Below are 12,025 nucleotides of genomic sequence, written 5' to 3'. Positions count from 1 at the left end.
CATCAGTTCATCTGTCGTCTGTTTATGGTATCCTTTTCTCCCGCTGAGTTTGAAAAAGCGGACGAAGTCAAAGTTCGACATTAACTATTTAAATAACGAAAGAACAGGTACGAATAATATTAATAACAAACAGAATATTCTACACTAACTTGTTAGGAATTAATAACACTGTCATTTAAAAATTAAAATGTAACGTAACGGTTTGTTATTGTTGAGTGGCTTTCAACAGAACACTTCCTGTACAAACATGGAACATCAAACATAGAAAACAAAAACCATTTTGACACACTTACTCTAGAGTATCACAAAATTTTACAATTTGTTTTTATCACTTGTAATAACATGTGTATTCTTTCAACTTTAAAGTTTGTTTCTTTGTAGTGCCTATTTGTGTATTTTAATCTAATCATAAAACATTTTGTGGTTCTCTCTATTTTTATATTTCATATAATACGACTGTATAATACATACATACATTACATGCATATATACACACACCCATACACACATATCTAGAGACGACATGTATGACTTGTCACATCTCAAACTTTTTTATCTGAGATATACACTAACAAAATGTTATCCACGTAATCGCGAATAATGATCCTTTGTTCATGCTCCAGGTACAATTTGTGCCTTACAAAATGTAAGTTTAAAGGAGAAATGGTCTTTTTTATAACTAAACTTTGAACACAATTTGTACCTTACAAAAGTAAGTTTAAAGGAGAAATTGTCTTTTTTTATGACTAAACTTTGAACATCTGTTTTTTTCCCACTGTTATCCCACTTTTTTCTGTTTTATATTTCTGTCTTTATTTTCCTTCTCTTATGCGTACGTCATACATTTATAACAATTTATAACCACCATTTTGACCAAGTAATTATTTTTGTTAAGAATAACAATGTTATTGTCGGACGATGTTACATAAATATTTTTATTTAATGATAGTTCTTTTAAAAGATTTATTCAGGGCTTAAAATGGTGAGGACAAATATTAGACATAAATTTATAAAAAGTAGAAAAGGCAGACTTCTTTATTTTCGTCATGAAAAAGTAACTGAGTCGATAAAGAGTTATTTTATCTTTCGTAAGAAGGTCCGTTTGACACCTGTATTGTGATTTGAAAGTGTAAACTATATTAGGTACATAGAGTTTACGTGGTGGAAGAGAGAACTGAAGACTTTTAGCTAGCACTGATTCACACTGACTATTTATGTTATAATTACATAGGTTAACAATCTGGTCGCTAGGATGAAACTAGGAATGAATGCTGTTAAACAGTCAGTTCAGTCTCAAATTTTGTACATGTTCACACTGAACAATTTGTCTTCGTTCCATTGGTTCCACTTGTTTAGTACAATGGTGTAATCAACACTGGTATCAACGATTCTAAGGTTAGTACAGCACACTTTGAACTTTTCAGTGAAATTTATGTTCTGTTGATGTTTTGTTTGAAATTCTTGATCCAACTCCACAAAACATGCTCACCCTTTATGATATGTGTGTGGGGGAGGAGAACATTGTTAGGGTCAGTCTCACTATTCGTTTGTGAAAGAGTGGTTAGTGGATGGTGATGACTAGGTACCTCTATTCTTTCACTGCTAAATTTCGGACGACTAGTGTAGATAGCCCTCGTGTAGTTTTAAGCCAAATGTAAAACAAAACAATAGTATCTTCAGACAAATCTGATAATCTATCGACTTTTGAACATTTCGGTTTGTTTCTTTAAAGTGAATAAACTTTGGATTCACGTTTCGAAGAATGTTTCTGAACGAAAGCAAATTTCAAGGTTGATGATTAATAGTATAACTATATTGAAGATGAAGAAATAATACAACAGAAGGGAACAGACATAAAGTTTTCAATATTTTACAGATTCAGTATTTAAAGCAAAAAAAAAACAATTATTGATGACGAGAAACCCACTTCAGATAAAAATGTATATCAGAATGGCTGGTATAGGTACTAACACTTTTACTGAGAAGGAGAAAAAACGTTTCCTAGGTCATCTTCAGGTAAAGAAAGAGAGAGTTTAATCAGTGATGTCGAGAAACCCACTTGTTGAGAAATTTATATGTTGAGAATTTCTCAACCCAAACGAGCCATTTTTGCATATAAAAGAGAGAGTTTGCAAGTGGCCGTTGACGGACACATGTCTTAGGGACGAGGGTATAAACGGATACGGGAGAAACAGATACGGAAAGTTATTCAACCATTGATGAAATAAAACATGGTTATTTTACTGTCAAAACAAGTGCAAACTGCTATCTGCAGTGTCGTGTATAGAAACAACATAAACCACGAGAAGGTCTTACCCCAGTTTTAGTTAACCTATAGCTGGCAGAAAAGCCTAATTTATACCCTGAACCGCCCTCGCAGGCAGACTAAAATTTTTATTTGGGGCACTCAACCATGTGACTAAGCATTACTGGTACATCTGTACAACATACATATTGTGTTGACCACTTTACTGATACCACTCAACAACATAGATGCTTGGTTCATTAAATTACCCTGTACAACTGAACATCATGCATGTCTAGTTGACTACTTCACTGGTACATCTGTACAACGTACAATTTTAAATAATAATTATGAATCTGTACGAATAATTTTACTCAGATTTTCTTTGGACTTTATAATTTTGTAATATTTATTGAGTGTAAGTCACAAAGATGTGAGAAACCAATGGAGACTTTCATGCTTTTTTATATGTAAAGTCTGACGAGATTCCCCAGTATACAATTTACCTATTGTTTTTTAACTTCTAAACCCTAATCCTATTATTGTATTTGTTATCTAATTCTCATTTCTTGACATAGTAAATACTCAAGCCTCGTTTTTCGTACAATTTTCTTAGAGGTTTACTTTTTACAGACTTTTTATCTCACCCTTTTATGATGTTACAGAATTCGATATAAACACCAATCAGTGAAGACTGACTTTGAAACAGCTGTGGACAATATCTGAATGTGATTGGACAGAGAACATTATGTACTACTTGTTTTATACATACTGTGAACCGTGGTGTCTGTCCGTCAGTTCATCTTCTCCTGTTTATAACGGCTTCACTTCTCATGTTGAGTGTGAAAAGCTATGGATGAAGTCAAAGTACAACATCAACTTTTTTAAATATCAGTAGAATAGGTATGAATAATGTTAACAACAAACAGGATATTTTACACTAACTTGTTATGAATTAATAACACTATGTATCAGAATTTAAAATGTGACATAACGGTTTGTTATTGTTAAATTGTTCTTAGCAAACCACTTGCTATACAAACATAGAAAACCAAAACTCATGTAACACACTTACTCTACAGTATTATACAATCTTACAATTTGTCTTTAGTCACTGCTACACGAGGGCTATTTGCGCTAGTCGGCCATAATGTAGCAGAAAGACCAGATGGAAGTCAAGTAGTCATCGCAACCAACCGCCAAGTCTTGGTCTACTATTTTGTACTATTTGCTGGTGTATATCTCATCATATACAAAGATGGATCACCATTAGGTTCCTCGACTCAAATCACTACAAGTTGATGTATATATAAATAATTTACGTAGGTTCTCATACACTTTCTCGCTCCATTTACTATGATAAATGTATTTATACATACACATATATATGTATGTACATAGATGTAGACGGACGAGAATTTAAATAGAAATGTTGATTGTTATTTTTTTAGGGTAACACTGTCTTCTCAGTCAACGTTGTACGAATGTTGATGACGAAGCCACGGATGGACAATTCCTCAGAAACTGCGCATGTCAGGTAGATATTAGTGGTTGTCTGATTTAATAACAAGCTCAGCGATGGTAAAAACTATTTTAAAATTTTAAGAAAAATAAACATGAGTATCTAGAAAATTATGGGAAAATATCAGTATATTTAGTGAAGTATTTGTTGTATTTTTTACTTTATAAGTAATTCTATCTTTTTAAAAGTAGTAACATAGAAATTCAAAAACGTTCTGGTGTTTGTCCTGTTTGGCATTGTTAAGAATTTTACTGATTACTTCAATTACCACTCCTCAACATATTTCACACCTGAACATTGATAATAAAACTGTAAACAGTTTCAGGTTTGTTTTGTTTTATTTTAATCAATAGCTTAACCTTTTAATGTATTCCTATACATCAGAATTCCCAGATGTTGAGTGATTTATAGAACTGTGTATTCTTAAAAAAGCTCATTACCTTATTACAATAAAATTTATGTCAGGCTGTGACTGTTATATAAGATTAAATATTAAAATAAATAGATACAGCTTAAAGGATTTTTCAAAATCTATAAAATAAAAATCAGTCGTAACCTCAGAATCACTAGAAACAAAAGTCCACGAAACGTATTAGGGATTTTATTGAAAAGAAATGTAAACAGCTTTCCAAAGGAAAATAAATATCAGAAGAGAATAAATAACTGTTTTATAGGAAAGTCATCAAAGCTACTGCGCTTCTTTTCCGTTTACTCGGAATCACTTATCTTCTGCATCAGTCCTCATGACGATACTCACCTAGAGAGGGAGTGCATGGTAACTAACGCCTTGTTGTAGTCCTCCAAGTAAGTATTTCAAGTCTGATTTTATATGAACGGGGAAAGCAGAAAAATGTGGGTGTGGTTTTACTGGCCATAAATCTGTTATTTTCACATCGCTTCCAAATCCTTGACAGTGCTGGATATTAAACCTTACGGTCCGTCCAGTTACTATTATTTCTGTATCTTACACAGTTCGTAAGTTTGTGTGTGTGTTTTCTTATAGCAAAGCTACATCGGGCTATCTGCTGAGTCTGCTGAGGGAAATAGAATCCCTGAATTTAGCGTTGTAAATCCTGGACTTACCGCTTTACCAGCGGAGGGAGGGACAGTTCGAAAACTGTCTGACAGAATATTTATTAATCATTTCTTTGGTATGTCAATGTATGTATAACCACAACTATCTGGCTATAATTCTTAAGCCTCCTGAACTAACTAAAAGAACAACAGTGGGAAATTATCATTACTTAAACTTAAGTCAAATTATTTACCGACAAACTAACTCAGTGTAACATCTGAACTGGTCATCACCAACCACTGCCTAATCTTGGGCTACTCCTTTACTTACTAATATTGAAGGTCACATAATGACACCTCAACGGCTGAAAGAGCGGCCACGTATAGTAACTAAGGAGACAAGATATTAAAATGAGAACCGAACTGTGCGAAGAAAAAATTTTATGGAAGAAAGTTTCTCACACTGCTGTTCATGGGTACTTCGTCCAGCACAATTTGTAGGTATAAAGTTTTCTATAAATATTTTAATTGTATATTCCCATGGAAACATTTTATACATCTGAATTAAATTCTTAAAATAAGAAACAAAAGTTAGACAATTAGTAAGTAACATTCACTTTACTCCACAACCAGTGAGAAGCCTAGTAATTAATGTTAGCAAATACTTGTCTGTTTTCAATAACGTCGTGTTGAAAAGTTTAGAAAAATTGAACATTTTCTATAAAAAAAGAGAGAATCTTTTTACGACACGTACTGCATGGGAAAGGTTTTCGGACTGTTCTAATATACACTATATTTTATTATCTGTTAAATGTGGTACCGTTTATTGAAAAAATAAGTTTTAAACTCCATTTCTTAAAACTGTATCTATAAATTATATCAATAAAAAAAGATATAATCAAATCTTCCTATTGAAAGTAGGGCTCTTGTTATACGAAGAGTACTTAATATTCATTACTATGGAAAAACAAACGCTTGTTGTTCGTATCGCAGTTACTTTTAAAATTATCCGAATTTAGAATGTTAAAGTGGGAATTTTTTATAGATTTTTCTTTATAGAAACATTTGATGAATAGTGACACACTGTATTTATTATTTCAGTCAAATAGACACAGATATGCACGTCATGTCGTTTATGTAATAGTGAGATTAGAAAATATAACTTAATTGTTTATATTGGATTTACCTAAAATATATATCCTGAATGTTATATAATGCTGCATTTGTTAATATGTAGCGTAAAATATCTTACATATTCCACATTCACTATTTAAAGCAAAACAAAAATAATACATTATTTCTACCTAAATAACTAAAATACATTGCTGAAATAACAATTATTTAATCAAAACTAAAATATATAGAAAGTTAATTGCTAAAAATAAAAAAAAAATCTTCATATTTTAAATGGAACGATTTGAATGAAGACTACATGATATTCGGTGTTGGTTAAAGTTGTTTGATGTAGATGGTTTCTTTAAGTACGAATTCCAGATCAGTGTCATCCCTACAAAGAATATTTATATTTTATAGTTCGTGTCCTGTTTCTTCACTATGTTAGCGTATAAACGAAAACCATGTGTCACCGAACATTTCTGTGTGTTTTCATGAACAATCCCGTATTTTATTAGTTCTTACTACTAGATGGCGATCGGCTTTCTCAGTACATCAGGCCATGCAGTTTTCTTGGGTGAAAATATGGACAAGTTCTGAACAAAGATAAATTTGGATGTCTTTAGTCAGAAGAAATCCATTCTGTATGATATGGGGTTAAACTTAATCTGGAACTAAAACATAATTTGTGAGTTATAAAAAGCGGTTACCAATCACCATATTGATCTGTATTTTTTATCCTATTTTTAACTTAACTGTTTTTTTTATCCAACACCAACTTGTAAGCACCTTTCACATGTTGAGTGCACACTCACATATCATATTTTAAACTTTAAGTGAAACATAATTATAAATGTATACTAACAGTTTTATTCATAAATACTTTAGACTTTATAATTGTGAATCACTCATTCAGTATATGTCAAAAATTAAACCAATCCAGACTTTCATGTTTCTTTAAATGTGAACGAGCTTCTCCAATAGACAACCTACCTATTAGTCCACCTTCTTTCCCATGGTAGAGTGGGGAGCATCTTAGTAAACACAATACATATAAATTAGTCCACCTTCTTTCCCATGGTAGAGTGAGGAGCAATTTAGTAAACACACTAGATATAAATTAGTCCACATTCTTTCCCATGATAGGGTGGAGAGCATCTAAGTAAACACAATACATATAAATTAGTCCACCTTCTTTCCCATGGTAGAGTGGGGAGTATCTTAGTAAACAAAATACATATAAATTAGTCCACCTTCTTCCTCATGGTAAAGTGGGGTTCATCTTAGTAAACACAATACATATAAATTAGTCCACATTCTTTCGCATGATAGGGTGGAGAGCATCTTAGTAAACACAATACATATAAATTAGTCCACCTTCTTTCTTATGGTAGAAATCTTAGTAAACACACATATAAATTAGTCCACCTTCTTTCCCATGGTACAGTGGGGAGCATTTTAGTAAACACAATAAATATAAATTAGTCCACCTTCTTTCCCATGGTAGAGTGGGGAGTATCTTAGTAATCGCAATACATATAAATTAGTCCACCTTCTTTCCCATGGTAGAGTGGGGAGCATCTTAGTAAACACGATACTTATAAATTAGTCCACCTTCTTTCCCATGACAGAGTGGGGAGCATCATAGTAAACACATTACATAAAAATTAGTCCATCTTCTTTCCCATGATAGACTGGTGAGCATCAGAGTAAACACAATACATATAAATTAGTTCACCTTCTTTCCCATGATAGACTGGTGAGCATCTTAGTAAGCACAATACATATAAATTAGTCCACCTTCTTTCTCATGGTAGAGTGGGGAGCATCTCAGTAAACACATATAATCAGTGTTGTCGAGAAACCCACTTTGTAGAGAAATATACATGCAAAATCGGCTCGTTTGGGTTGAGAACATATTTTACATGGAAGAGCGAACAATGTTTCGACCTTTTTCGGGCATCGTCAGGTTCACGAAGAAAGAGGTAACTGACCGGAAGCTGACCACATGTTTCAAAGGGTTTGTGTAACTGAAAGTTGGAATGTAGAGGGCGGTGTTAGATGTTTGAATATATAATTTTATTTATTTTATTATATTAATATAGGTATAAAGGCGTTCCTTTATATTGGTTTATTTTGGGTTTAAGTTGTTGTATAAGTAAGGCCTCTTTAATTTTGCGTTTGTTTATGTTTGTTTCTTTATTTAGTATTTGAGTGTTTTCTATCGTTATGTTGTGTTTATTTGACTTGCAGTTTTCGAAAACGTGTGAAGGTGACTTTTTATGTTCTTTGAATATGGTTTCCATTTTTCTACTTGTTTCTCGAATATAGAAGTTGTGACAGTTATCACATTGTATTTTATAAATAATGTTGGTGTGGTGTTTGTCAGTATAGTTTTTACATAGTATAGACCTCAGTTTTGTGCCTGGTTTTTGAATAAATTTGGTATTAACTGGAATGTCATATTTTGTTACTAGTTTTTGCCAAATGTTGGTTATTTCTTTGCTGATGTCAGGAATATATGGCATACAGTAGTATATAGTTTTGTGATTATTTAATTCGTGGGATATATTTAATTTTATTAGTTGATTTTGCTTTTTGTCTATGTGTGTACGTATAATGTTTTATATGATTTGTGGAGGAAACTTATTGATGTTGATGAAGTATTGTTTCATTTTGTCTAATTCGTCGTTAATTTTATGTGGTGAACATAGTTTATGGCTGTATTTATTTGGTTTCTTAGTATGTTGAGTTTTTGTTTTGTTTCATGTGCTGAGTCCCAAGGAATGTATAGTCCAGTATGGGTGATTTTTCGGTGGATTTCTGTTTTGAAATGTGTGTCGGTTCTTGTAATTTTGAGGTTAAGAAATGATATTAGATTGCTTTCTTCCTGTTCATTGCGTTCTTCCTGTTTATACTATGTAAAAACTACACTGACAAACACCACAAAAAAGTTATTTATAAAATACAATGTGATAACTGCCACGACTTCTATATTGGAGAAGCAATTAGAAAAATGGAAACCAGATTAAAAGAACATGAAAAGTCACCTTCACTCGTTTTCGAACACTGCAAGTCAAATAAACACAACATAACCATAGAAAACACACAAACACTAAATAAAGAAACAAACATAAACAAACGCAAAATTAAAGAAGCCTTACTTATACAACAACGTAAACCCAAAATAAACCAATATAAAGGAACGCCTTTATACCTATATTAAATGTAATAAAATAAAATTATATTATATATTCAAACATCTAACACCGCCCTTTACATTCCGACACCCAGTTACACAACTACTTTCAAAGATGTGGTCAGCTTCCGGTCAGTTACCTCTTTCTTCGTGAACCTGACGATGACCGAAGAAGATCGAAACGTTGTTCGCTCTTCTGTGTAAAATATTTTCTCAACCCAAACGAGCCGTTTTTGCATATATATTACAATACATATAAATTAGACTACCTTCTTTCCCATGGTAGAGTGGGGAGCATCTTAGTAAACACAATACATATAAATTAGTCCACCTTCTTTCCCATGGTAGAGTGGGGAGCATTTTAGTAAACACAATACATATAAATTAGTTTACCTTCTTTCTCATGGTAGAGTGGGGAGCATCTTAGGAAACACAATACATATAAATTAGTCCACCTTCTTTCCCATGATAGGGTAAGGAGCATCTTAGTAAACACAATACATATAAATTAGTCCACCTTCTTTCTCATGATAGGGTGGGGAGCATCTTAGTAAACACAATACATATAAATTAGTCCACCTTCTTTCTCATGATAGGGTGGGGAGCATCTTAGTAAACACAATACATATAAAGTAGTCCACCTTCTTTCCAATGATAGGGTAAGGAGCATCTTAGTAAACACAATACATATAAATTAGTCCACCTTCTTTTCCATGGTAGAGTGGGGAGCATCTTAGTAAACACAATACATATAAATTAGTCCACCTTCTTTCCAATGATAGAGTGGGGAGCATCTTAGTAAACACAATATATATAAATTAGTCCACCTTCTTTCCCATGATTGGGTGGGGAGCATCTTAGTAAACACAATACATATAAATTAGTCCACCTTCTTTCCCATGATTGGGTGGGGGGCATCCTAGCCAACACAATACATCTAAACTGGTCCACCTCCTTTCCATACCAGATCTCCAAAGAACGAGCCTGCAGGAGATGGTATGAATAGAGTTTCTCGGTATGTTCTTTGGCTGCTACAGCTCCTTCTGAAACAAGATAAACCTTTTAACACAGTTAAGATGTCTTCTCTGTTCGTTTGTCTTAGAGAATTTTCTCTTTAGACAATTGCCATCTTGGCTCATGAGATTTCTCATAATTCAGCATATGTCTTCCAACAATCTTAGAAACACTAACTTCCTATTTTCTAGTTCTCTCTGTGGTATTTAAAAATTGTTTTGTAGATTTACTAGTTTTTAATAACAGAGATTTGCTTTGTTTCTCGAATTACATATTTTTTGTATTTATTAACGTAGAAGTCAATACTACTATTTCTCTATCCTTTGTGAGAGAAGAATGTTTATACATAAGTGAAATTTCAACAGTGGCGAGGAGATGAAAGGTACATGTTGGTGACGTGACAGCCACTTTTCATATATTAGTGAACACCATTCTGTAGCCTGCAACTTTATTCACATATATTTGACACTCTTTCATCCCTTCGATGTCAATAGGAATTTCAGCAGAAGGTCAGCTTGTTTGTTTACGTTCATCTACTTCTAAGGCTATGTGAACTTCCCACTGAGGACAGTATTCGACCATCCTCTCATTATGTGGGCTTAATTTCTCATGTATATTCCATTTCAGGTCTTTTTTCCTCTTTCACAATCCCGTTTGTATAAATCTAATCGTGATGTATTATTTGTTTTTCATCAGTTACTTACATCTGCATACATACTGATTTCTTTTCACACAAACTATATTTCCAGGACTATATGTGTGGTACTCGTAGTCTTACTGATTCATTGATTAAGAATTATAGTTATTTTTACATGCACTATCTAGATTCAGAAACTGTGGTATAAATTTTGAATTTTTGGAAAGCTGACCCATTTATTCAGTTCAACTACCCAGTACACAATTACCCTGTCTTTTCCTGAACCTTCTTTGTTTGCCTCCTTGACTTTATGTTTTCATCTCATTTCAGAAGTACTTCATAGAGATGCTGTTCCCTTTGAAATGATTCTTGTTCCATCCTATTTTCTGCTGTGGCTTGTTCTATACAATGTTTCTTCCTCTGGTCCCACATGTCAAATAACGGATGGATTACAACCATTCTTACACATAGGATTTCTCTCCAGTTCTTTTCTCTCTAACGATCAGTTCTAAACCTGTTCAATTTCATCCACTTTGAAAACTATTCCGTTTTCTTTAGGTGTGAAGAAATTTACCAATCATCTTACAAGGTTTTACTTGATGTCCTTAAAAAGACACGGAGGGGAGTTAGTTATTAATCTGTGCAAAGTTTTCATTTAGAAAAGTTCTCTTCACTTCGTTGGATCATTATTCCATATTCAGGTCTATATTACAAACGCCTTTCTTCCTATTCCCATTACAGAGTTCTCTAGATGCTTCCTTTTCTACATCCACTGATGTTATAATTTATTGTTTCAAACACTACATTGTCTCCTATAATTTCAGTCACGTGGTCAAAGCGTGTACTCCACATCTTCGTTGACTTGGTCTGTGGTTTCGTTATTACATGCAAGATAGCCTTCTGTTTTCATACTCATGGAAAGAGTCCTCCAGTTATATCTTTGATGGTAGAAACCCATTTTGGATGAATTGACAAAATGTTCAAATCCTTACTCACTCCAACCCAATACTTTATCCTCTTGACCCAACCATTTTCACTGTTTCCTACTGTGCTCGAGAAACTCGTTGTGGCTAGATAATCTATTACCGCTGTTTTGGTTCCTTCACTTTGAATCGTACCAAACCCACACCTCTTCAGAAATGTTGTGTTTACTGATTGTGATACATCATTGAACAACAATTCATCTTAAACATATGTTCCAGCATAAGCAATTCTTACACATTAGTGTACCCGACCTCTGTTCTGTTAATTGGACATGTTTGTATTCCTTACCACTGCTAG

The sequence above is a fragment of the Tachypleus tridentatus genome, unplaced genomic scaffold (assembly GCF_004210375.1).
Source record: "Tachypleus tridentatus isolate NWPU-2018 unplaced genomic scaffold, ASM421037v1 Hic_cluster_2, whole genome shotgun sequence".
NCBI lineage: Eukaryota > Metazoa > Arthropoda > Merostomata > Xiphosura > Limulidae > Tachypleus > Tachypleus tridentatus.
This window is presented reverse-complemented; position numbering follows the sequence as displayed.